Below are 25,704 nucleotides of genomic sequence, written 5' to 3'. Positions count from 1 at the left end.
CAAATGTACTGTTATTCTCCTATTTTTTCCTCAGTCATATTCCTTTGCTTTCAAGTTTCTAGATCCTTTTGCTCTGTTTCAGTGGTGGGACCCCTGACTGTATTACTGTGACTTTGTTCCCATACTAGTGGATCCAGAAGGTTCCAGAACTGCATTCACCCTGACTTATGCTATGCCTCTCACCCTCTACTCCGCACACTCTCACCATTCCTGTCTCAGGAGGCTCCCCTCAGACACAGACGGCTGTACCAAATCTTTACTAGTTTCAGGATAAACGATCAGCTTAATCTAGGGGAAAGCACAGTGAACTCTAAGTCAAGAGACCTGGGTTCTTTAATAATAAAGATATATAATAATAATAATAATAATAATAATAATAATTTATTAATTTGTATTTGTTAAGCAATTGGTATTTGTTAAGCACTTACTATGTGCCAGGCACCATACTAAGCAGGGTGGATAGAAGCAAATCATTTTGGACACAACACAGTCCCTGTCCCACGTGGGGCTCACAATCTCAATCCCCATTTTACAGCTGAGGTAACTGAGGCACAGAGAAGGGAAGTGACTTGTCCAAGGCCACCATGCAGACAAGGGACAGAGCCAGGATTAGAACCCATTGCCTTCTGACTCCCAGGCCCCTGCTCTATTCACTGCGCCATGCTGCTCCCAGCTCTGCCCCTCGTCTGCTGGGTGGCCTTGGGCAAGTCACTTCACTTCTCTGTGCCGCAATGTCCTCATCGGTAAAATGGGAATTAAATGCCGTTTCTCCCTCCCCCTTAGACTGTGAGCCCCAAATGGGAGGGGACAGGGGTGGTGTCTGAGCTGATTACATTTACCCCAGCACTTAGCACATAGTAAGTGCTTAATAGACTGTGAGCCCGTTGTTGGGTAGACTCTATATGTGTCCAACTTGTACTTCCCAAGTGCTTAGTACAGTGCTTTGCACACAGTAAGCACACAGTAAGTGCTCAATAAATATGACTGAATGAATCAATGAATCACCTGTCCCGCCATCGACCCCCAGCCCACGTCATCCCCCGGGCCTGGAATGCCCTCCCTCCCCACATCTGCCAAGCTAGCTCTCTTCCTCCCTTCAAGGCCCTACTGAGAACTCACCTCCTCCAGGAGGCCTTCCCAGACTGAGCCCCCTCCTTCCTCTCCCCCTCCTCCCCTTCTCCATCCCCCCCGCTTTACCTCCTTCCCTTCCCCACAGCACCTGTATATATGTATATGTTTGCACGTATTTATTACTCTATTTATTTTACTTGTACATATTTATTCTATTTATTTTATTTTGTTAATATGTTTGGTTTTGTTCTCTGTCTCCCCCTTCTAGATTGTGAGCCCACTTTTGGGTAGGGACCGTCTCTATATGTTGCCACCTTGTACTTCCCAAGCGCTTAGTACAGTGCTCTGCACACAGTAAGCGCTCAATAAATACGATTGATTGATTGATTGAATGAATGAACAAACACCGCACATTACTATTATGATTTCTTTTCACTTGGACCATTTTCCTCCCCAGTCACTCTTTTCCCTTACTCTGTTCCAACATGAACCAACCTTTCTAGTGTTTTGTCTTTATTCATTCAATCGTATTTATTGAGTGCTTACTGTGTGCAGAGCACTGTACTAAGCGCTTTACAATATCAAGGTATGGAAAGGAAGAGAGGGATGGTGAAAGAGGAAAGGGAGGAATGTCTCGCTTCTGGGAAGCTCACTAGGCTCACAGTCTTTGTTATGCTCTCCTACTGGACCAAATTAAAAAGTATTTATTATTATTATTATTATCAAATGGTATTTGTTAATAATAATAATGTTGGTATTTGTTAAGCACTTACTATGTGCCAAACACTGTTCTAAGCGCTGGGATAGATACAAGGTAATCAGGTCATCCCACGTGAGGCTCACAGTCTTGATCCCCGTTTTACAGATGCAGGAACTGAGGCACAGAGAAATTAAGTGACTCGCCCAAGGTCACACAGCAGACAACCCTCATGCCACCTCCCTGTAACATCCTGGGTGCCAACTGGGATACTCCCTGTCAAGTCCGAGCTATGGGCTTGTTGTGCACGTTGCCCAGGAAGAAACTTCATGGCTTAGTGCAATAGTGCCCAGGCCTGGGAATCAGAAGGACCTGGGTTCCAATCCCGGCTCCGCCGCTTGTCAGCTGTGTGACTTTGGGCAAGTCACTTCACTTCTTTGTGCCTCAATTACCTCATCTGTAAAATGGGGATGAAGACTGTGAGCCCAATGTGAGACAGGAACAGCATACAACCCAAGCCCTTACTTTGTGGCATACACTGTATGAAGTGCTAGGATAGGTACAAAATAATCAGATTAGACACAGTGCCTGTCTCACAGGGCACTCGCAGTATAAGTCGGAGGGAGAATTTAATAATTAGTATCTTAGTATGTATGTACTTATTATGTTAGTTATAATTAGTATGTTAATAATAATAACAATGATGATGGTATTTGTTAAATGCTTACTATATGCCAAGCACTGTTCTAAGTGCTTGGGCAGACATGAGCAAATTGAGTTAACTTGATTTTGGTCAACAGCTTGATCAACAGCTAGACATGTCAATGGAGAGGGAAGTGACTATGTTGCTAAGTTCTGAGTGGAAGGGGAAGAAGAGTAGCAGTTACTTGCCCAAACTTTCTGGAGTGGTATGAATAACAACAATAAAAATAATAGTAATCGTGGTATTTGTTAAGCACTTACTATGTGCCAAGCATTATAGGAAGCACTGGGGTGGATATAAGATAATCAGATCCCACATGGGACTCAATTTAAGTAGGAGGGAGAATGGCATTGAACACCCACTTTGCAAATAGGGGAACTGAGGCACAGAGAAATTAAGTGACTTGTCCAAAGTCACACAGCAAATTCTAGACTGTAAGCTCATTGTGGGAAGGGACTGGGTCTGTTTATTGTTATATTGTAGTCTCCCAAGCGCTTAGTACAGTGTTTTGCACACAGTAAGCACTCAATAAATATGACAATGAATGACAGTGGCATAGCAGGGATTAGAACTCAGGACCTCTGACTCCCACGCCCGTCCTCTTTCCACTAGGCCATGCTGCTTCTCTTTGCTTCTTCCCACTTTGTTCTTTGTGGGTCTCGAGGAGGTGGTCTTTCATACACTTTATTATGTCTAAATGCAAGAGGGTAGTTTAGTGGGTAGTTAAGGAGAAAATGAGGGTGAGCTGACAACTGGAAGCTCCAGTATAATTATTCTTCTTATCCTTTGTTATGCATGGAGTCATGTAGTGTGCAGTATATAATAATTGCATGTTATTTTTAGCAAGGTGGCATTTTTATTCTTTGTTCTCCTTCAGTAGTATTATAAATACAACATTTGACTCATATGTTGATCTCTGATTATTTTTATTCTGTGGTACCTTCTGAAGGAACACCAGATAAAGGTACAGATCTTTCCGGGCAGCTCTTCCTCCCACAGACAGTCAAAAATATCGGGATGGGACAACATTTCTACAGCTGCGATCCTGCAGATTTCATTTTGAGCAAAATTTGGTCTTTTTCTCCAGAATCAACATTCAGCCACTTTTTCAAGCAACATCTCTGCAAATGCAGGTTTTTCAGCTTTTCACACTAATTTGGCTGGTGTTTTTCTGATTTCACATACTCGGAAAGCTGTCACAGAAAGCCCCTGAAGAGACAGTTGACCCAAATCATTACTCTTTTCAGGACAGAGAAACCCCAGCAGGACCAGGCAGAAAACAATCATCCTCCATAATATATCCCATTAGGAGTTATTTAATATTTTACTTTCAGCTCAGGGCAGGGCAAGAGTCCTAACTTTGTCAAGACAGATTTCTTTACCCAGAAGTCGTCAGAACGAATCAGCATACCGTTCAAAGAAAAAAAAAAAGGCTATTTGCCTATGCAGCGAGGCTTTTATGACAGAGTTGGCAACCTGAGAAAGTTGCCTTAGTAGCTTGTGTTACCTATTTTCAAGCCTTTCCTTCATTACTACACTTCGGGCCACATACTCCAGGAAGACAGTTCATAAAAATGCAGTTCTGAAGTCTCTATCAGCCTCCTTGTTGACTTTCGTGCCTCCACCCTCTCCTCTCTCCATTCCATACGGCTTTTTAGCTTGGATCAAGTTTCTAAAACATTGTTTTGTGCACATCTCCCCAATCCTCAAAAACCTCCAATGGTTGCCCATCCCTCTCTGCAAACAGAAACGCCTCACCATCGGCCTTAAGACATTCAAGCAGCTGGAGAAGCAACCTGGCTCAGAGGAAAGAGCCCGGGCTTTGGAGTCAGAGGTCATGAATTCAAATCCCGGCTCCGCCAACTGTCAGCTGTGTGACTTTGGGCAAGTCACTTAACTTCTCTGTGCCTCTGTTACCTCATCTGTAAAATGGGGATTAAGACTGTGAGCCCCAAGTGAGACAACCTGATCACCTTGTAACCTCCCCAGTGCTTAGAACAGTGCTTTGCACATAGTAAGCGCTTAACAAATACCATCATTATTATTCAATCAGCTCTCTACTCTCTATGTGTCTTCACTCCCCTTTGATTACAAACCAGCCTGCACACTTTGCTCCTTCAACACCAACCTACTTACTGTGGTTCAATTTCGTCTCCCTTTTGCCATCAACCCCTTGCCCACGTTCTCCCTCTGGCCTGGAACTTCCTCCCCCTTCATATCTGACAGAGCACCACTCTCCCCATCTTCAAAGCTTTACTAAAATCATATCTCCTCCAGGAAGTCTTCCCTGACTAACCACTCCACTCCCCATCTTCAAAACTCTTCTGAAATAACATCAATCAGTTAAATTTATTTAGCTCTTACTGTGTGCAGATTACTGTACTAAGTGTTTGGGAGAGTACAATATAATTGAATTGGTAGGTATGTTCCTTGCCCACAAGGAGTTAACAAGTTTACAAAGAGCCCTTCACTGATTAATTTCCCCTCTTTCCATCCTATTTCCACTCTCTACTGTGACTTTAGCACTTTCACATCACCTAAGTACTTGGATACTCACCCCACCACACCCGGCCCAGCCAACCCTTAACTCTGCACCACATAGCACTTCGGTCTTGTCTTGTCTTACTCTATTGAGTCATTTCCAACCGTTAGCAACTCCATAGGCACATCACTCCAAGAATGCCCCACTTCCATCTGCAATCGTTCTGGTAGTGGTCGAGTCGTTTCCATCCCTTAGCAACGCCATAGACACATCACTTCAAGAACGCCCCACTTCCATCTGCAATCATTCTGGTTGTGGATACGGAGAGTTTTCTTGGAAATAATACGGAAGTGGTTTACCATTGCCTCCTTCACGTGGTAAATGTCAGTCTCCGCCCTCAACTCTCTCCCATGCCGCTGCTGCCCAGAACAGGTGAGTCCTGACTTGTATCAGATTGCCTTCCATTCGCTAGCCACAGTCCAAGCTAGGAATGGAAAGGGTAGGCCTCTGCTTGACTCTCCCTACCATTGCGGATACTAGTAGAGTACTGGAAACTCTCCAGGAGTGATCCTGAGAGGGCAGCACTTCCATACATATCTTTATATTATCTTGCTTCTCTCTACCTGCAATTTATTTTATGTCTCCCCCACCTGTGTTTGGAAATTCCTTGATGGAGGGGATCTTCTCTACTGACTCCCTTATTTTCCCCAAAACACATTCCCCCTGCACAAAGTGGGCAATCAATAAACTGATTAAATGGAGAAGCAGTGTAGCCTAGTGGAGAGATCAGAGGACCTGGGCCCTAATCCCGGCTCTGCCACTTGACTGCTGTATGACCTTGGGCAAGTCACTTCACTTCCAGGTGCTTCAGTTACCTCATCTTTAAAATGGGGATTAAGAGCTATGAACTCCATGTGGGACATGGACCGTATCTAACCTGATTAGCTTCTATCTACCTCAGTGCTTAGTACAGTGCCTGGCATGCAGTACGTACCTAACAAATACCTTAAAAAATTAAAAAAAATAAATATTGATTGATTTAATTACAGTAGCAGTAGGTAATGCCACTCTTTACAGTCTCTCCATTATGATCCCAGTGCCAAGAAACACCAGGTTGCCAGAGGCCACTAAATACTCCAAGCCCCACGGCACTTTTGTATATATCCGTATACTCTATTTCCCCTATCTGTAATTTATATTGATGTCTGCCTTCCCCCCTCCCCCCCACCACTGCAGACTGTGAACTACTTGTGGGCAGGGAATGTGTCTATCAACGCTGTTGTATTTTCTCAAGAGCGTAATACCGTGCTGTGCACACAGTAAGCACTTAATCAATACCACTGATCGACTGATGTCAGGTAAGAGGAAAGAGACAGGAAGATTTTCACAGAGTCTCTGCCCTTGGGAGCCCTGCTGATGTTGGGCAAGGGTAGGACCCAAATATGATGACACATTGTTTTTTGTATAGCACTCTGATTCCCAAAGCACGCTCACATTAATTAATCAATAGTATTTACTGAGTGCTTACTGTGTGCAGAGCACTGTACTAAGTGCTTGGGAGACTACAATAAAACAGAGAAGCAGCCTAGCCTAGTGGATAGAGCACAGACCTCATGGTTAGAAGGACCTGGGTTCTAATCCCAGCTCCACCACTTGTCTGCTGTGTGACCTTAGGCAAGTCACTTAACTTCTCTGTGCCTCAGTTACCTCATCTGTAAAATGGGGATTAAGACTGTGAGTCCTAGGTAAGACAGAGACTGTGTCCAACCTGACTTGCTTATATCCACCCTAGCACTTAGTACAGTGCCTAGCACTAAGTGGTTAACAAATGCCACAGTTATTATTATTATAGTTGGTAGACACTTCCCCTGCCCACAATGATCTTACATTACTTATTTTATTTTTGCCCTCACAACAACCCTATGAGGCAGCTGGAAAATGTCAGCCCCATGACTGCTCTCATTGCCACCTCCTAAGCTGGCTCTGCAGATCATTGTCACAGAAATATAATGAAAACAGAGCATTCCTTCACTTTAAAGCTGATGCTACTTTGAGGTTATATGATAGTAGGCGTCACAGCAAAATTTTCAGCTTTCCCACACACTTCCCAAAATAATTTTCAAGATATAAAAGCATCACTGTACAAGTTGGCATCAGTTGCTAGAAAGACATTTCTGTGTTAAACTTCAGGACAGAGCTATTATTAATGATTTCAGTCTCCTAATGTGGAGAAATGCCAGTGTTTGAAATCGCACAAAGAAAGAAATCCAACTTTAGTTTCACCTGTAAACGCTTCCATGAGATAGGAAATGTTTAGCCGGGTCCCCAGGCCTGTCTGTGCCTGTGGGATATGAAGTCCTGCATGATTGTTACATGACTGATGAGAAGCAGCATCACGCAGTGGAAACAGCACAGGACAGGGTGTCTGGAGATCTAGGTTCTAATCTCAGCTCTGCCACTTGCCTGCTGTGTGATCTTAGGCAAATCACCTGACTTCTTTCTTTATGCCTCCATTTCTTCATCTATAAAATGGGGATTAAACAGCTGTTCTCTCTCCTTCTTAGACCATGAGCCCCCTGTGGGATAGAGGGGGCTCACTTCCTCCCTTCAAAGACCTTCAGTTTCCTCCTTTCAAAGCCCTACTGAGAGCTCACCTCCTCCAGGAGGCCTTCCCAGACTGAGCTCCCTTTTCCCTCTCCTCCTCCCCATCCCCCCCACCCTACCTCCTTCCCCTCCCCACAGCACTTGTATATATTTGTACAGATTTATTACTCTATTTTGCTTGTACATATTTACTATTCTATTTATTTTGTTAATGATGTGCATATAGCCATAATTCTATTTGTTCTGACGATTTTGACACCTGTCTACATGCTTTGTTTTGTTGTCGGTCTCCCCCTTCTAGACTGTGAGCCCGTTGTTGGGTAGGGACTGTCTCTACATGTTGTCTACTTATACTTCCCAAGCACTTAGTACAGTGCTCTGCACACAGTAAGTCCTCAATAAATACGATTGAATGAATGAATGACTAGAGATTGTGTCTAATCTGACTGCATCTATTTCCCAGTGCTCAGCACATAGTAAATGGTTTACAAATACCATTATTATTTATTATTTGATTGCTTTAAATGAGTGGTCTGGGTAGGGTTGAGCAGCTAACATGATCGCTTCCAGCCACCCTTGCCCTGCCATTGATTCTATGTCCACACATGCTGCCTTGTAGTTCTGCCTAGCAACACTGCTTAGTGCTCCTTAGGGAGGTGGGAGTTGGGGACAAACGGGAAGAGATCTGCACAACTCCTATAAAAATCATGCATCCTATTACTCCCTACATGCATCCAAGTGGTGTATAAAGCTTAAAAGCTCTTAAATCACCGAAACCTACTTTGAATATTCCTCATTTACCATAACATTGTTATTTGTATTCCTTTGATTCTCTGGTGCATTCTTCACACTCTTCCTTAGACTATTCTGATTTTACCGTGTTTCTCGATGCTGATGTGATTACTTTGTAGCCATTTGCAAAACACAATTAAAGGTTTAATGAGAAGAAAATGAACAAAAGATATCATTTTGCCAATAGAAATGATCTACCATACCGGAAAGTTTAAGTGAAAAGTGGGTTTCAGGGAACCCTAAACCTTCCGTGAAGGCGGTGAACTTCACACCCGCTGTTTTTTTTATCTAGAAACATGAACATTAATACTTGGCTGCTCTGGAAATCAAGTTGTTTCTCCTCAAAATCAGATCACAGACCATGCCCCACATTAGACCACAGAAAGCCCAACTAGATCTTCATTATCAGGAGAATGCTCCTGATCTGAAAATTTGGATTACTGCTCATAAACACATAGAATCTGAACACCTCATTATTATTCTGGCAGTTCTTCAACAGGAGCAGAGTTCTTTGCTACAACATGGCTGAACTATAGGATAGCCACTGCAGATTCCATAAACATAAAATATGTACCTAATTATCTTCACACTTAAGTCGTGTAATGCCATTCCTGACCTTTGTTCTGTATATTCCTTTTCCATCTGAAGGCAGGACTTCCGGAGCATACAATGAAGACAGGGCAGCCAGAAATTATCCTGAACTTCAAACCTGACAGAGAAAGTGGTCTGGGAGATTAAGTACATCTCCAGAAAACTCCTCAATATTTTTTTTAGTTTTGCTATGATGCCATTTAAAAGGGAGAGAGGTTTATGCTCTCTAAACTTGTTTTCTTTATTACTTATTACACTCTAGCCATATGGGATCTCTTATATTGTTTCCGGCAACTCCTTTGACTAGCCAGCACTTTGGATGTGAATGTAGATTAAAGTAAAAAGAAAAGGAAAGGAATAAGAAAGTGTGTCATTCAAATCCTACTGGGTTCTTGATGTTTTTTATGTCACATAGACTATTCTTCTAGGCAGAAACTCCTCACCCTCAGCTTCAAGGCTCTCCATCACCTCGCCCCCTCCTACCTCACCTCCCTTCTCTCCTTCTACAGCCCACCCCGCACCCTCTGCTCCTCTGCTGCTAATCTCCTCACCGTGCCTCATTCTCGCCTGTCCCGCTGTCGACCCCCGGCCCACGTCATCCCCCTGGCCTGGAATGCCCTCCCTCCCAATATCCGCCAAGCTAGCTCTCTTCCTCCCTTCAAGGCCCTACTGAGAGCTCACCTCCTCCAGGAGGCCTTCCCAGACTGAGCCCCCTCCTTCCTCTCCCCCTCGTCCCCCTCTCCATCCCCCCATCTTACCTCCTTCCCTTCCCCACAGCACCTGTATATATGTATATATGTTTGTACATATTTATTACTCTATTTATTTTACTTGTACATATCTATTCTATTTATTTTACTTTGTTAATAAGTTTTGTTTTGTTCTCTGTCTCCCCCTTCTAGACTGTGAACCCACTGATGGGTTGGGACTGTCTCTATATGTTGCCAACTTGTTCTTCCCAAGCGCTTATTACAGTGCTCTGCACACAGTAAGTGCTCAATAAATACGATTGATTGATTGATTCTATCAGATTGAGAGCAGGTGCTGGGCTGTTCCTTGGATATGATTTCTTCCAGCATATGAATAATGATAAAATATCAAAAATGTTACTGACGAGCAAGCCGTCAGAAATGTATCATCAGCCATTAGTTTCCAGTGCTAAGCATCTTTCACACATCCCTTCTGTGTTCATATCTGTATCCCCAAAACATGCATAGTTAAGAGACTGAGGTCCATTGCTGGTGTATTTGAATGGGGAAGCAGCCAATGGCTAATAAACTAAAAGTACATTCCTTTTTATTTTGCCGCTAATGTGCGAAATGGATTCCAAAGCTGTTGCAAGTATCACACACACACAAAGATAAACTTCTACTTATATAAATGCTTTGAATTAGGGCTGATTGGATATGCTTATCCTTTATTATGCATACTGCATTACCTCTAGACCGTAAACTCATTGTGGGCAGGGAACATGTCTATCCCCTTGTATTATACTAAGTACTTAGTACAGTGCTCTGTACACAGTTAAGTGTCTAGTGAATATGATGGATATGTATTCTGGCTAACTGGGTGTTCCCATGTTTTCTCATTTCTTATTTTTATTTTTTATGGTATTTGTTAAATGCTTATTATATACCAGGCACTGTTCTAGGTGCTGGGGTAGATACAAGGTAATCAGATTGGAAACAGTCCATGTCCCACATGGGGCTCACAGTCTTTATCCCCATTTTACAGATGAGGTAACTGGGAAGTGAAGTGACTTGCCACTGACCCTAGAGTCACCTGGAGGGAGGAGATAAATGTGCAGGTTGCCACCATGACTGCCACCATTTCCTTTCCCTCCTTCCCCCACCCTCAGATGCTGTTCAGATCCTGTCTTGGGGAACCAGTCAGAGGAAACGATCTGTAAAAGTCCAGTAAAGCATTGTTTTAACTGGTGGAATATGATCAAAGAAAGTTATCTGGAAGCCTATAGTTTCTTGTGGAGGGTCCTACTTGACCATGCACAAACTAACTCTTATACCCGAGCAACGGGTGGATGGGAGAGGACAGAGGATGGAAGCATAGAGACTAGTGACGAGGCTGATACAGTACTGTGACTGTGAAATGAAGAGTCTAGAGTCTGTTTTAAGACCCATTTTCTGCAGCTGAAAGAGTTACAGGAGGTTTGTGTCAAAAAGGGAGTAACGAAACAGCAAGGGAAACAGCTAGACACATCACTGCAGAAAGCATCACTACAAGGGGGTTAGGGAAAATAAATCAGATTGAAACATATACATAGGAAATGGCATAAACCCTCCCATTTGGTGTAGAGCCTAAATATCTTCAGGAGTGTTTAATTTATAAACACAGGATAGAAAAATAATCTCATTTGGGAAAGGTAAGAGGAGAAAAAGAAACATGGCAAGATAAGGAGTGTTTAAAGTGTTCTGGAAAAGACATCACTACGCAGATAGGACTGGGGATTAAAATTTCATGGGAGAGTTGAATTATTTAGGAATAAAGTATAGGGTGGGCAAACATGGAGAGAAGGGCAGTATTCGAGAGGGAGTGGGACAGGAATGAATTAATGCGGAAGGTGTGAATAAAGTGAAAACTATTTAAGCTGGAATGTGAGAGATAGTATATTTTTAGAACTGGTGCCATAACTTCTAAATCAAGTTTTATATACACCAAGGAAGAAAGGTATCAGTGTCATAGGAGGCTGTTTCCCATTTGGTTGGCATTAACCTTTCAGTTAAGGTGAGTCAGGTGATGTACCTCTAACTCAGAACAAAGCACTCAGAAACAGGCAGAAGTAAGAGAGAGAATTGGTCTGCTGAGGTGGGAGAAAGAGACAGATTCCGCTGTCATTTTCTTCCCATATGTCTGCCCTTTTAGAAGCCCCACCTACAAATAGTTTGTCTCTAAGAAATTGATTCATAAAATTATAATTTTTCATTTCTTTCCCATTTGTTCTATTTGATTACATATCAGATTATTTTACCAATAATTAATAATTTTGCAGTTTGCTTTTTTAATCTGAAGAATGACAACTTGGGATGTATATAATAATAATGATAATACTAATGATAAGAATTATGGTACTTGTTAAGCACTTGCTATGTGCCAAGCACTCTACTAAGCACTGGGGTAGATACGAATTAATCAGGTTGGACACACAGTGCCTGTCCCACATGGGGCTCACAGTCTTAACTGGAAGGAGTAGGATTTAATCCCTGGTTTACATGAGGAAACTGAGGCCCAGAGAAGTTAAGTGACTTGCCCAAAGTCATACAGCAGGCAAGTGGCAGAGCCAGGTTTAGAACCCAGGTCCTCTGACTCCCAAACCCATGCTCTTTCCATTAGGTCACACTGATTCTTGCACAAAAGCAGCATAAAAGTCTTATCTGCTGATTTTTGCATGCCCGCTTTCAGTGCCGGTGAGGTTAGGTGAAAGAGGCTTTATCAATTCAAGGTATTAACTTTTGGAACCTCTTGCCATCTGTAATGGAGCTATTGAATCAGTCACATAATGATTTGGGATTCAACAGCATTGTATCTGGAATTTATTACGTCATTGTTTAGTTCAGGGTAGGGTGTATGGAAGTGTTTAAAAATAATTCACAGTGCTTTGGGTGGCACTGCAGATGACTGGGTAAAGTAAAAAACTGGTGTACATCTGAGATTGAAACTACTGGGTTTTAAACTTTGATGACAGACTCAAACCATGAAATGGTGAGTTTGTGAATTACTTGACTGGCACATTCTTTTTGGTCCTCATGTCAATCTGTTCCTGGAATCAGAAAAATAGAAGAAGTCTCCATAGCTACTCTGAAAGGGTTTCAGGAAATGTCTCCCACTTAGGACTGAGTGTCATTTTTAGATCATGATTTAGGTAAGGGATGAAAATGTCTTTGTAGTGCCAGCTAACTAACATCTTCAAAGTTCACTGATTTTGTAAAACGTTCTCTTGAAACACTCAGGCTCCCCATAGAAGTTGTACTTCCCAAGTGCTTAGTACAGTGCTCTGCACACAGTAAGTGCTCAATAAATGCTATTGAATGAATGAATAGAAGTTAAGGTGCTATTAAATATATTTTCAGAATGTTTTACTAGAAAGGCGACCCCACTGTTTTCAATATTTTCCTTCACTAGAATCCCACATATAAATTTTGTTTTCACATCACATAACTACTACAATGGTAATAACAGTGCCAAAACACAATTATGATTCTATGCAAGTATTTTTCACACCCAAAGACAACAATGGAGACCCAAACAGTTTTTGACATATCCTATTCACTGCTGATGACTCTCTGCCTTTAAGCCCTTGGTCCTACATTTCTGCTTCTCTTATTTCAAGAAGAGGAAGCCACGCCTCCAGGTATTATACTCTTCTAAGCACTTAGTATAGTGGTCTGCAGAAAAAAGCATAATAGCTTAGTGGAAAGAGCAGGGGCTTGGGAGTCTGAGGTCATGGGCTCTAATCCTGGCTCTGCATCTTGTCAGCTGTGTGACCTTGGGCAAGTCACTTAACTTCTCTGTGCCTCAGTTACCTCATCTAGAAAATGGGGATTAAGACTGTGAGCCCCACGTGGGACAACCTGATTACCTTGTATCTACCCCAGCACTTAGAACAGTGCTTGGTGCATAGTAAGCGCTTAAATACCAACATTATTATTATTATTAAATGCTCAATAAATACTATTGATTGATAGATTGAATGTTAGGACTGGATCCTGGTATTCCACTTGAGCCATTGCTGTAGGCGCTACAGAGGTTGAAATGGCTGAATCAGGAAGGCCTGAATGAAGTCCTAGTAATAATAATAATGATAATGGTATTTATTAAGCACTACGTATCAGGCACTGTACTAAGCACTGGGGTGGATACAAGCAAATAGAGTAGGACACAATCCCTGTCCCACATGAGGCCCATAATCAATCCCCGTTTTACAGATGAGGTAACTGAGGCATAGAGAAGTTAAGTGACCTGTGCAAGGCAACACAGCAGATAAGTGGTTGAACTGGGATTAGAACTCAGGTCCTTATGACTCCCACGTCCATGCTCTATCCACTAGGCCATGCTGCTTCTCCACCTTTTCTCAAGCAGAACCCCCTATTTAGCACCCAGAATCAAGAAGAAAACAATTCATCTTCCTTCTCTGGCCCAGCAGAAACCACCTTCCACTGTTGCTTCTGGGTCACTAGGTTTTCACCAGCTTGGAACAGCTTGTTGACAAGATAACATATAAGGATATCATCTACAAGGACCCAATCACAGTTTATTCAAAGAAGACCCATCTTTCCTCCAGTGAAGAGACTCAAAGTCTGTGCTCCAGAACTCATGACTGTTTCATGAATCATGTTTCAGTCTTCTGGTTTCAGGCCAAGACTGCTCTTTCAGCTTTTATGTGCTCTTAGCTGGTCTCTTATTCACCTGAAGGAAGGTGTGAGTTCTGATCCCCCTCCTGTTTCTTTCTTATTCGGGCAGGTAGAGTCCTCCCTGGCCCAAGATTCTCAGTTCTTTATAGAGCTTTGGCTATCAGAGTCTTAGAAAACACACCTCAAAGTCATCCATTTTGAGGTTTATAACAATGTGCTAAAAATCATGGATGCAAAGCGTTTCCTAATACAAAAAAGATATTCACAATTTATCCTCCCACACATAAATGTAAATATTATGTAAAAATGTGAGGGAAGAAAAGCGAAATGTGGCAGAGAAATTTGGCTAGATTAAATTTTGAACAGTAAAGAAGGAAATCAATAACTTTCATTGTGTATAATGTGGAAGCCTTCAAGAACTTTGCTTGGACCACTCCAAGGGCAATTACTGAGTCTAGGAAAAAAGGATCTATCATCAACTATCTCCTGACTTTTGTTACAATGTTAAGGCAGTATTGGAGATTATTTGATTGGCTATGCAAAGGTAACTGGTATCACAAGCAACCCTTAACTATATGACCGTTTCAGAGGACCAATATCAGTAAACATAACAACATATAATATTTAGCTAGGATTTAACTGGAAAGATCAAGTTCAACTACAGGCCAGACATATTAAGGGACGGTCATCTCTTCCCTGGTAATCGTTGTCATGCCTGAGTTGGAACTTTTTAACAGCCACTACTTAACAACATTCAGTAAGATAGTACCAATCAATCAATCAATCAATCGTATTTATTGAGCGCTTACTGTGTGCAGAGCACTGTACTAAGCGCTTGGGAAGTACAAGTTGGCAACATATAGAGACAGTCCCTACTCAACAGTGGGCTCACAGTCTAGAAGGGGGAGACAGAGAACAAAACCAAACATATTAACAAAATAAATAGAATAGATATGTACAAGTAAAATAAATAGAGTAATAAATATGTACAAACATATACATATATACAGGTGCTGTGGGGAAGGGAAGGAGGTAAGACAGAGGGGATGGAGAAGGGGACGAGGGGGAGAGGAAGGAGGGGGCTCAGTCTGGGAAGGCCTCCTGGAGGAGGTGAGCTCTCAGTAGGGCCTTGAAGGGAGGAGGAGAGCTAGCTTGGCGGATGGGCAGAGGGAGGGCATTCCAGGCCAGGGGGATGACGTGGGCCGGGGGTCGACGGCGGGACAGGCGAGAACGAGGCATGGTGAGGAGATTAGCGGCAGAGGAGCGGAGGGTGCGGGCTGGGCTGGAGAAGGAGAGAAGGGGAGGTGAGGTAGGAGGGGGCGAGGTGATGGAGAGCCTTGAAGCCGAGGGTGAGGAGTTTCTGCCTGATGCGCAGATTGATTGGTAGCCTCTGGAGATTTTTGAGGAGGGGAGTAACATGCCCAGAGCGTTTCTGGATAAAGACAATCCGGGCAGTGGCGTGAAGTATGGATTGAAGTGGGGAGAGACACGAGGATGGGAGATCAGAAAGGAGGCTGATGTACCAGCCACCTTCCACTAGGAAATGGGAAATGTGGTCTTGGTTTGAAAATGGAGCTACTCAAATAGACATTTGATCAGGTTATTGAGACGTACACATGACTTTTGCTTTGCGCTTCTGTGGTTGAGTCATCTGCAAGAAAAAAGATTGGCAAACTCCCCTCAAAGGCTTCTCCTCCAAAAATTTGATTAGCTTTTACACCTGCTGGACCACTGTTCTGCCCCGAAGTAACCAAGAGGCATAAGGATGCACACTCAACAGTTGTAAGAAGATTATTAAATAATCATACAGTCTGGATGAGTCAGGCAAGGTCTACCCCTTTTTCCCTTTTTTTTTTTTAACGGTACTTATTAAGCTCTGACTATATGCCAGGCACTGTACTAAGCACTAAGGTAGATAAAAGATATTCGGTTTGGACACAGTCCCTGTCTGACATGGGGCTCATGTCTTAGTTGGAGGAAAGAGGATTTAATCCCCATTTTACAGATGAGGTCGCTGAGGCACAGAGAAATGAAGCAACTTATCCGGGGTCACACTGCACACAAGTGGCGGGCCTGTGTTAAGAACCCAGTTCCTCTGACTCCCAGGCCTGCACTCTCTTCACTAGGCCACGCTTCTTCCCTATCCACAGCTCATACTTACCTTTGTCATTTTAGGACAAAATGGGATTTCAGGATATTTTTAGAAAGTTACAGATAAAAGAAAACTGTCAGAATTTATCCATTTTGTGTGCTAATTATCTTCAAAAATTGATAAAATTTGGGGGTATTTGCTGCATTTGTTGGGATGAGTGTGCACCCGCTTGCTGGTGACTTTATGGGGGCTCCCCTTCCTTCTTCTCTCCCTACTTTCCTTATCTCACTACCCTCCCTATCCTAGAAGCCTGAAGCCACGGGATCACCCTCAACTCTAAGCTGGCGTTCATTTCTTGCAGCCAGTCTACTGCCAGGTCCTGCTGGTTCTTCAACAGCTTTCTGATCCACTCCTTCCTCTCTACCCAAACTGCTACCATTCTGGTACAAGATCTGACCTTACCCCAGCTAGACTATTATGTCGGCCTTCTAACTAGTCTCCCAGCCTTCCAATTTCTCCCCATTTCAATCTATACTACCTGCTGCTTCACAGATCAATTTCCTGAAGCATCACAGCCTATATCTCCCCTCTTCTCAAAACAGCATGGCCTAGTTGGAAAGAGCACAGGCCTGGGTTTCAGAGGATCTGGGTTCTAATCCCAGCTCTGCCAATTTCTTGCTCTGTGCCCTAACTTCTCTGTACCTCAGTTTCCTCAACTGCAAAATGGGGATTAAATACGTGTTCTCCCTCCTATTTAGACTGTGAGCCCATGTCCGACAGGGACTGTGCCCGATATAATTAACCTGTACCTACCCCAGCGCTTAGAACTGTGCCTGCCACTTAGTAAGTGCTTAAGAAATACTATAAAAATATTTTCCAAATGCCCTCTTCAGTGCAGTGCACTGTACCAAGTAGATGCTCAAAAATACTCCTTCTCATCCTGATCTCTCCATGGACTTTCCCATCTCCTAGTATTCATAATAATCATAAGGATAATAATGATAATACAATAATTGTGGCATATGTTAAGTGCTTACTGTGTGTCAAACACTGTATTAAGCACTGGGGTAGATACAAGATAATCATTTCCCACATGGGGGTCACAGTCTAAGGTGGGGGAGAAAAGATATTGAATTCCCATTTTGTAGATAAGGTAATTGAGTCCCAGAGAAGTTAAGTGACTTGCTCAAGGTCACACAGCAGACAAGTGGCAGAGCTGGGATTAGAACCCAGCTCTTCTGACTCCCAGGCCCACGCTTTTTTTTTTACTAGGCAACACTATTTCTCTCCTCTTCTGACTAAATCATCCATCAATCCATGGTATTTACTGAGCATTTACAGCATGCACAGCACTATACTAGGCATTTCGGAGAGTCCAAAACAACAGAGTTAGTAGACACATTCCCTGTCTACATGCAATCTAGGAGCTTTTCCAATCTCCTCTCCTCCCAAATCACTCCAACCAGGGCCTCTTCTGTTCTCCCCATAAGCTCTCTCTCATCCAGTGTGTGCAAAGACTTTCCTGCTCCTTTCCCAATCAATCCATCACTCAATCATATTTGAGTGCTTACTGTGTGCAGGGCACTGTGCTAAATGCTCAGGAGAGTACAAATAACAATAAAACGGACAGAGCCCCAACCTGGAAGCTTTCCTGAGCTCAGAACATTTTGCTGAGCCTTCTAAAAGGCTTTTGTAACTTCTCTTCTGACTGCAGGGCTCCCTCTGGAAACTTCCTTGCTTGATGTCAACCACCTCTGACTGAGACTCGAGACAGAGTCATGGCTCAAGAACCTAGGGGAGTGTGTAGATTAAGGAATATTTCCTGGTGCTAGAATCAAGGGGACGGAGCAACAACAGCCAGAATACTTAAGAAGAGAGATTGTCACTGCTGTAGCCCTCTCACTCCCAGTTCCTAGCATAGGCTCAATTTCAGGAAGTTGGCATTCACTGCAGCAGAAGCAGAAACTTTTTCTTTTGCCTGTTTATTTCATCGGGAAGCACTGTAACCTAGTGAAAAGAGTACAGGCCTGGGAGTCAGGGGACCTGGGTTCTAATCCCAGCTTTGCCAGTTGCCTGCTGTGTGACCTTGGGCAAATCACTTAACTTCTCTTTTCCACAGCTACCTTCTGTAATATCAATCAATCAATCAATCAATCGTATTTATTGAGCGCTTACTATGTGCAGAGCACTGTACTAAGCGCTTGGGAAGTACAAATTGGCAACACATAGAGACAGTCCCTACCCAACAGTGGGCTCACAGTCTAAAAGGGGGAGACAGAGAACAGAACCAAACATACCAACAAAATAAAATAAATAGGATAGAAATGTACAAGTAAAATAAATAAATAAATAAGTAAATAAATAGAGTAATAAATATGTACAACCATATATACATATATACAGGTGCTGTGGGGAAGGGAAGGAGGTAAGATGGGGGGATGGAGAGGGGGACGAGGGGGAGAGGAAGGAAGGGGCTCAGTCTGGGAAGGCCTCCTGGAGGAGGTGAGCTCTCAGCAGGGCCTTGAAGGGAGGAAGAGAGCTAGCTTGGCGGATGGGCAGAGGGAGGGCATTCCAGGCCCGGGGGATGACGTGGGCCGGGGGTCGATGGTGGGACAGGCCAGAACGAGGTACGGTGAGGAGATTAGCGGTGGAGGAGTGGAGGGTGCGGGCTGGGCAGTAGAAGGAGAGAAGGGAGGTGAGGTAGGAGGGGGCGAGGTGATGGACAGCCTTGAAGCCCAGGGTGAGGAGTTTCTGCCTGATGCGCAGATTGATCGGTAGCCATTGGAGGTTTTTGAGGAGGGGAGTAATATGCCCAGAGCGTTTCTGGACAAAGATAATCCGGGCAGCAGCATGAAGTATGGATTGAAGTGGAGAGAGACACGAGGATGGGAGATCAGAGAGAAGGCTGGTGCAGTAGTCCAGACGGGATAGGATGAGAGCTTGAATTAGCAGGGTAGCGGTTGGGATGGAGAGGAAAGGGCGGATCTTGGCAATGTTGCGGAGCTGAGACCGGCAGGTTTTGGTGACGGCTTGGATGTGAGGGGTGAATGAGAGAGCGGAGTCGAGGATGACACCAAGGTTGCGGGCTTGTGAGACGGGAAGGATGGTAGTGCCGTCAACAGAGATGGGAAAGTCAGGGAGAGGACAAGGTTTGGGAGGGAAGACAAGGAGCTCAGTTTTCGACATGTTGAGCTTTAGGTGGCGGGCAGACATCCAGATGGAGATGTCCTGAAGGCAGGAGGAGATGCGAGCCTGGAGGGAGGGGGAGAGAGCAGGGGCAGAGATGTAGATCTGGGTGTCATCAGCGTAGAGATGATAGTTGAAGCCGTGGGAGCGAATGAGGTCACCAAGGGAGTGAGTGTAGATTGAGAACAGAAGGGGACCAAGCACTGAACCTTGGGGAACCCCCACAGTATGAGGATGGGAGGGGGAGGAGGAGCCTGCAAAAGAGACTGAGAAAGAACGACCGGAGAGATAAGAGGAGAACCAGGAGAGGACGGAGTCTGTGAAGCCAAGGTCAGATAGCATGTTGAGGAGAAGGGGGTGGTCCACAGTGGACCACCTTAATATGAGGATTAAGACTGACTGTGAGCCCAATGCGGGGCATAGACTGTGACCAACCTGATTAGCTTGTATCTATCCCAGCACTTAGTACAGTGCCTGGCACAAAGTAAGTGCTGAACACATACCACTGGAAAAAAACATAGCAGGATACCATCAACCATAGGAGGATCATCTTTAAATATGTATATTATGTATTATATAATATATTATTATATAATATATATTATATGTGTATATATATGCATATAGATGTATTTTATAATTAAAATACATGTCACATGTTACATTCAAAAATACACTGGACTCGATCCAGGTATAGGTATAGTTCATTCTTCAGGTTCCCATTTACTTTCATTTTATTAAAACTTCACTTTAAATCAGTCTTTACTATTCATTTTGAATCCTATTCAACTAGCAGAGTTGTACTGTCAGATCCTGGTCTCAATGGAATCTCTTTGGAGCACTCAGGAAGCATGCATATTAACAAGTTATACACAGCTTTTCAAACGAGGGTGTATCCTCGAGCCTGCATCCCCGGAAAGAGGGGCAGAGATGTGAATTAAGGAAGATGAACAAGCTGACTGTGGAAGAGAGGAAGCTTCGATTGGAGTAGATTCATTACTGAGAGAAACAGAAACATGAGGCAGAATTCCACTTAACACTAAATCCTTTCAGGAATCCACAGGTTGAAAAAGGGTAATCCAATTCATCATCCACCACAGGAGACCTTTGGTGCCAATATCTCATGCTTCCTCATCACTATCTATGCCACAGGACTCTTTGTAAACAAGGGTGTTTGTCAGAATGGGAACAATGCATTACGAGCTAGGAGCATTTACTATTTCTTCATCCTCACTGCTAAGCAGTCCTTTTCCTAAACACAGATATTTTACAGTTAATGATGCTAGTTCAAAGGCAAATTGATGGAATGCTTGTTCTTGAGGACCCACATTTAGGGATAAAATGTACTAGCCAAATGCCTCTGGCAAGGCAATACAGACTGATCCCTCTCTCAAGGTAAATGAAATGTCTTAAATCTTGACCCGAGAGCAGTAGGGAGGAAAGGCACACCCTTCTCGTGGGAGAAATACAGATCCTTCCCTTGGATACCAGCATGCAAACAACCACAGAATTTACCACTCAGAGAAAAAAAAAAATTCAACAGTCTCTCACATGGCTGTTACTGAGGTCAGAAAGGCATAGTATTTGCCAAATAACAAGGTGATTGGAAAGGAGAAAGGAACATTTAATTTTGTTTGTTTTCTACTACTGGATTTTCAGCTCTTTGAGGCAGCACATTACCACAGGTAGCAGTAGTCAAACTGATAAAGATAAATATAACTTCTAGAATGAATAGGTATGTGTGTGTTCATTTATGCTGAGGGATGGAAGACTCACATTTAAAGAAAATTGTGTGTTGTTCCAATCTACCCTTTTGAAATGCTAGGATCGATAATGATGATTATATAAAAAATGAATGCCAAATTCTTTATGTGGGACTCCCCTTACCCTCATATACGACAGACCACCAGTCTCCCCACCTTCGAGGTCTTATTAAAAACCCATCTCCTCCAAGAGGCCTTCGCTGCCTAAGTCTTCATTTCCCCCATTCCCTCTCCCTTCTGCATTTCCTATGCACTTGGATCTGTACCCTTTAAGCCCACCCTCAGCCCTACAGCACTTACATAAATATGGTATTTCTTAAGCACTTCCTATCTGCCAGGCACTGTACTAAGTGCTGGGGTGGATACAAGCAAATCTGGTTGGACACAGTCCTTATCCCACATGGCGCTCACAGTCTCAATCCCCATTTTAGAGATGAGGCAACTGAGGCCCAGAGAAGTTAAGTGGCTTGCCCAAAGTCACACAGCAGACAAGTGGAAGAGCCAGGATTAGAACCCATGACCATACCTTATTTTATAGCCTCTAGACTATAAGCTCGTGGTGCGCATGGAACAATTCTACCAACTCTGTTTATTGTACTCTCCCAAGCACTTATTGCAGTGCTCTGCACACATACAATTGATTGATTGATGAGTCATCTTAGATAAAAAAATATAACATATGAAGATATAAGGCAGAGATGCACAATTGTCCCTGTAAAAACGTACAGCCTGTGTCAGCACCAAGATAAGATTTGAATTATGTTTGCATATCCTACTTTCAAGCAGCATGGCTTAGTGGAAAGAGCCCAGGCTTGGGAGTCAGAGGTCGTGGGTTCTAATCCCGGCTCTGCCACTTATCAGCTGTGTGACTTTGGGCAAGTCACAACTTCTCTGTGCCTCAGTTACCTCATCTGTAAAATGGGGATTAAGACTGTGAGCCCCATGTGGGACAACCTCATTACCTTGTATCTACCCCAGTGCTTAGAACAGTGCTTGGCACATAGTAAGTGCTTAACAAATACCATCATCATTATCATCAATCAGATTGAGTTTTCCCTGTTTTGTTAAACCAAAATGTGCTATCATCATGTCTTCAAGATGCCTGGAGGCAGAAACTATGGTAACTAAACCTGGGTTTCTTAGCATGTCATAATTCAAAAGATTACAAAGGTAAATATTTCACAGAATTTTAAAATCAAATCCTTTTAACTGAATAGCTGCTATTTAACTGTTACAGCTCCCCTGACTCTCTCAGCAGTTCCACTCTCCTGTCTTATTAACACAGTCACAGCTAGATTTTCAAGACTGTTGTTTCTCACACTGCAAATGAAATATTTTTACTTCAGTGGTGGCATTTCAATAAGTGGAGATGAACACAATCATTTTCTCTCAAGATTGACATATTTAAAAATTGGTTTCCATTGCAAACCCTGATTTATAAAATGCTGTCATTACATGAAAGGAAATATTTATGGTTTCTGCCCCAAATCTGTTGCTCTTGTATTCAAAATCGTTACTTATCTCAGTCTTCTTAAGAGTCTTCTTGCCTCTAGATTGTAAGCTCATTGTGGGCAGGTAACATGTCTACCAACTCTGTTATACTGTACTTTCCCAAGCACTTAGAATACTGCTCTGCAGGCAGTAAGCGCTCAATAAATATGGCATTATCTGTAGATTTATATTAGCCTGTTCTCCCTTCCATCCTGTTAAAAAGTAAAACTCCAAGAGAATCATGAAAAGCAGCATGGCCTAGTGGAACAAGCATGGGCTGAGGAGTCAGTGAATCTGGGTTCTAATCCCAGCTTTGCCAATTGCTTTCTGGGTGACCTTGGGCAAGTCACTTAACTTCTCTGTGCCTCAGCTGCAAAATGGGGATTCTCCCATTTTCTCCCTCCTGTTTTGACTGTGAGCCCCATGTGGGGCCGGAACTGTGTCTGACCTGATTAATTTGCATCTACCCCAGTGCTTAGAACAGTGCTTGACACATAGAAAGTGCTTAAGAAATACCATAATCATTATCATCATTGACAGTTCATCAGAAAGCACCATATGTTAAAAATAAAGGTAGTAAAATTGCAGTGTCATGAAGAAAAGTCTGCATAGACACTGAAATCCCTTTCCAAACCTCAAGAGATGCTTTCATTTACATTTTCTGGGATTACACGAAAGTGTGACAGTAATAGAGGGAAGCACATGCTTATTTTGGGCTAGATTCCTCTCATTAAAGATGCACAATGAGGAATTTTTATATTTGTGTTGAACAGATTTTGAATCCTAAATAAAAGACTACTATATAGCTCCAAAAAGAAGATATGCAGGGTAGAATGGGCAACTGCCATTAATTTTCTTGCCTTGCATTGAACTGAATATAAAACCATCAGTTACCAATCTGCAGGGAGTACATCAAGCATAAGTTAAAACATGATCAGGGCAAAGGGAAAAGACAGAAATATAGGGACTAAGAGTAGTAATAATACTCACTCAGCGCTTACCCTGTACAAAGCACTAAACTATGAGGACCCTGTTGAGATGAGGAGGGAATAGGCAGTGGAGCACAAATTCAGACATGAATTATCTGAGGAGGTTCTTGAAATGCAGAGTGAGACATGTGAACTCCATGCGAAGGGGAGCTAGGTTTGTCTTAATTTATGTCAGAGGCTAAGTCCTGGGATTTCAGGGCTGGCCATTCAGACAAGTAAAAATGCCATCTCAACTTTTGATTGGTCAACGTCTTAAATGTGGTCAACTTTACTGGCAGTGCGCTCTCTAGTCTAAATATCATGACAATCTGCTCGTTGAAATAGTGATGTCCAAACTGTTCAAAGAAACAAAAGAAAATGAAAAAGGTATCTTGGGTACAGCCTTTAGATTAACATATAAAGAAAAATGCTCTAATATTGCTAGCCCTTGGGAAATACTCTCTGAAATTGTCTGAAGGCAAATCACACACTGAACAAACCATCAGAGACCTTTAATAATAATAATAATAATAATAATAATAATAATAATAATAATAATAATAATAATAATAATTGCAGGCACTTACTATTTGCCAAGCACCACTCTAAGCTCTGGGGTAGATAAAAGATCATCAGGTTGGACACTATTCCTTTCTCATATGGGGCTCAGTCTGGGTAAGAGGGAGTAGGATTGAACCCCCATTTTACAGATGAGGAATCTGAGGCACAGAGAAGTTAAGTGATTTGCACAAGGTCTCAGAGCAGTCAAGTGGCAGAGTCAGGATTAGAACCCAGGTCCTCTGACTCCCAGGCCTGTGCTCTTTCCACTGGGCCAAGCTGCTTCTCATGTGTGTCTTTCTCCAGGACCCTAAAGAGCTGGTAAAATATTGAACATAATCAGTACAGTTCCCTCAGCTATTTATTAATCAGTGGTGTGGGAATTGGTAGAACAAAGTTGAAAACAGCATGGCCGTTAAATGAGGATTAAATCATACTCCCTCCAATTTAGACTGTGAGTCCCATGTGAGACAGGAACTATGTCCAACCTGATAATATGGTATCTACCCCAGTGTTTAGAACAGTGTTTGGCACATAGTACGGGCTTAACAAGTACAATAATAATACCAATGCTCACACTAGTATTATTAGTGGGGACTAGTGGCGACTTGCCAGCCTGATCGGTCTGGACCTAACATAGGCTTTGATTAGGTTATTTCAAACCAACCCAGGAATTCTAGATGCCAAAGGTTCTGCCTTAATTGAGCTATAATAATAATAACTGTGGTATTTGTTAAGCAGCCCTCTCAGGGTTGCACCTGGAGAGTTTCCAGTACTCTACCAGCCTCGACTATGGCAGAGAGAGTCAAGCAGATGCAAGAGAAGCAGCGTGGCTCAGTAGAAAGAGCCTTGGCTTGGGAGTCAGAGGTCGTGGGTTCAAATCCCTGCTCTGCCACGTCTGCTGTGTGACCTTTGGCAAGTCACTTAACTTCTCTGAGCCTCAGTTACCTCATCTGTCAAATGGGGATGAAGATCGTGAGCCCCCCGTGGGACAACCTGATCACCTTGTATCCCCTCAGCGCTTAGAACAGTGCTCTGCACATAGTAAGCGCTTAACAAATGCCATTATCATTATTCCCCCTTCTAGACTGTGAGCCCACTGTTGGGTAGGGACCGTCTCTATATGTTGCCAACTTGTACTTCCCAAGCGCTTAGTACAGTGCTCTGCACACAGTAAGTGCTCAATAAATACGATTGAATGAATACCCGTTCCATTCCTAGTTTGGGCAGTGGCTAGTGAGTGGAAGGCAATCTGCTAGTTTGGAGTTGCTAGTTACAGTCCCTGAAGACAGCCGGCACGTTGTTCGGCGAAGGATTTTGGGCCTTCGTGACTGACTGGG

General features: G+C 43.1%; 1 protein-coding gene and 1 non-coding gene across 3 annotated transcripts in view; both read right to left on the bottom strand.

The window, feature by feature from the left end:
* TRPM3 (transient receptor potential cation channel subfamily M member 3) overlaps positions 1-25,704 on the bottom strand; it is a 617,739-nt gene that overhangs the window by 309,772 nt on the left and 282,263 nt on the right. The window lies entirely within an intron of this gene.
* On the bottom strand, positions 5,396-5,533 carry LOC119948563. The gene has a single exon (XR_005456951.1). It is a non-coding gene; the product is annotated as a small nucleolar RNA SNORA7 (small nucleolar RNA).

The sequence above is a fragment of the Tachyglossus aculeatus genome, chromosome X4 (assembly GCF_015852505.1).
Source record: "Tachyglossus aculeatus isolate mTacAcu1 chromosome X4, mTacAcu1.pri, whole genome shotgun sequence".
Lineage (NCBI taxonomy): Eukaryota > Metazoa > Chordata > Mammalia > Monotremata > Tachyglossidae > Tachyglossus > Tachyglossus aculeatus.
The sequence above is the reverse complement of the archived record's forward strand: the minus strand, read 5'-3'. Positions and strand labels throughout refer to the sequence as shown.